Source organism: Penaeus chinensis, chromosome 12 (assembly GCF_019202785.1).
Source record: "Penaeus chinensis breed Huanghai No. 1 chromosome 12, ASM1920278v2, whole genome shotgun sequence".
Classification (NCBI taxonomy): Eukaryota; Metazoa; Arthropoda; class Malacostraca; order Decapoda; family Penaeidae; genus Penaeus; species Penaeus chinensis.
The window spans coordinates 19554163-19556662 of NC_061830.1; the positions used below are offsets into that span (position 1 = coordinate 19554163).

Below are 2500 nucleotides of genomic sequence, written 5' to 3' on the forward strand. Positions count from 1 at the left end.
CCACTCGCTCGCTCGCTCGCCCACTCGCACGGAGGCGCACCAGCGAGCGAGACGCCTCATGGCCGGGGCGCCCTGCCCGAGCCGAAATGAACCGTGGCTTTAGACCATTTTCTGGACGAGTTGATGACTCCAGCTACTCCACGGAGGGGAAATAAATAGTATCGACAATTTGAGTTTAAAAGCCGGCGTTTTGTAGATCCAGGGAGCTGCTCGCTCTTGTTAATTTGGTGCGTAATGGTGCGCGATCTTTGATGTTCTGTGTTCTGCCTTGTTTGTGTACGCGTCAGGGAACTGTGTGGATTTATCACTGTTTTTAAAGCGTTCATTTGTTCATAAGTATTCGTCGAGGTGAGGAAATCTCGCTTTTTCGTTTATTTGTGATCATTAATGAAATGTTGATTACTTATCTGAGGGAGGAAAAGAAAGAAAGAAAGAAAGAGAGCGAGAAAGAGAGAGAGAGAGAGAGAGAGAGAGAGAGAGAGAGAGAGAGAGAGAGAGAGAGAGAGAGAGAGAGAGAGAGAGAGAGAGAGAAGAAAAACCACCTTAAACTACTCCAACTAAAGGAAGAAGGAAAGGAAGAGAGAATACAGCAAGCATGAAGACAATGCTAAGCGTATCTTTAAGGAGTCCACCCTCAAGTATCCTAAATGGACCGGAGCCGATGGTTCTTCCTCGCTTCCGATGGCCACTTCTCGATTATTGTTGTGGCAGTGGGGGTGCAGGGGCGAGGGAGGGGGAGGAGGAGGAGGAGGAGGAGGAGGAGGAGGAGGAGGAGGAGGAGGAGGAGGAGGAGGAGGAGGAGGAGGAGGAGGAGGAAAGGGAGAAGAGCATGAAGAGGAAGAAGAGGGGAGGATAAAATGTTAAAATGATAAGATGAGGAGAAGGATGCGAAGGAGGCAGAAAAAGAAAAGGTATAATAATAATAACACGAGAAAGGGAGGCGGAGTAGAAGAGGGAGGATGGTGTGGAGGAAAAGAAGGTAGAGTAAAAAGGAGAGGAGGAAGGGAAGTAAGGCAATATGAACAGAGTGCAAAGCAGAGGAAAGGAAAGAATCATCATAGAGAGAGAGAGAGAGAAAGAGAGAGAGAGAGAGAGAGAGAGAGAGAGAGAGAGAGAGAGAGAGAGAGAGAGAGAGAGAGAGAACGTCCTCCCTCTGCCCACAACCGCAACAACAGCCGGAGCACAAGAAAGCGGCTTGGGCCCTCAGTTGGACTTCCGACGCCCTGGACAGATGATATCAATAGATCCTGGAACTCATCACTCATCTGGCATATTCTTCTTCATCGTGAGGGTCCGTCCTTCTTTTGTAGCAACACAAGATTAATTCCTCCTTGCAGTAAACTTTTGTCTTTTTTCTTCCCTTCCCTTACTATTTTTTTCGCTTTACGAAGAGCCTTCCGGTTCTTTGTGTCACGAGCAAGAAAAAGAAACATCAAGTATCCCTCTCCCCAATAAGACTTATGATTGACTGATTTTAAAGCTCTCACTGCAATTTGATTAATGGAAGTATGGAAATGAACTCCATGCTGGCGGCGGACTCTCAGACAAGAGCATCTCAATCCGCTCAGATCCACTTTAATGGCCGATATCGCTTCCTTAACATCAATCACTCAACCTGTCTATAGTGTCGCTCACACACTGCGCGACAGAGAGGAGGATGTGTCAATCTTTATGACTTTGTTTACAAGAAAAAACTTGGTTGAGATATTGTTATTGGTGATGTTGCTATTTGCATCATTGCTGGTATTACTGTTATCAATTTTAGTCTGGAAGTTGCTACAGGCGTTGCTATCAATTTTCATTATTATCGTATATATATGATCCTCACTGCTGTTATTATCATCTGGATTATCATAATCAACATCATTATTATTATTATTATTTTTATTATTATTATTATTGTTATTATTATTATTATTATTTATAATTTTATTATTAGTAGTAGTAGTATGTTATTATTATTATTATTATTATTATTATTATTATTATTATTATTATTATTAACAATTTATTAGAAGTAGTGGTAGTAGTAGTAGCAGTAGTAATAGGAGGAACGTCATAATTATTGTTATAATCATCGACATCATCGTTATTCATTTATACTACTCAGTCTCTTATTTCCCCCCTTGCCGGGCGACCCTCTTCCCGTAACACCCCGCTATCAGAAATGAGCAGGCGACGAGAGGCTGCGAGACAAGAGATGAGATATGACGAGCGTACATCATGAAGTCTCTCGCCGGGTTGTGGTTGTGCTGGTAATGCCTCGGGATAAAGATTAAGCAGATCAATGTCCAAAAAGGAGGATGATATCAAGCTCTTAAAATACGAGTTGGAACAATGAAGCTCTGCGTTTTGAATAATATCAATAACGATATCTTATAATGCCAGTTACTATTGAGGGTGACATGTCTTTCACAGCCGAACCCTAGTTGTTTGCAATGATGTGTGTTTATGAAATCATCTATACAATTATACAAATCAAGTTACTCATTGGTAAGTC

The 2500-nt window shown here is 42.4% G+C and overlaps 1 protein-coding gene across 11 annotated transcripts in view; it reads right to left on the minus strand.

Moving 5' to 3' along the window:
• The window catches only part of LOC125031324 (homeobox protein cut-like), a 347203-nt gene that overhangs the window by 189852 nt on the left and 154851 nt on the right, over window positions 1-2500 (minus strand). The window lies entirely within an intron of this gene.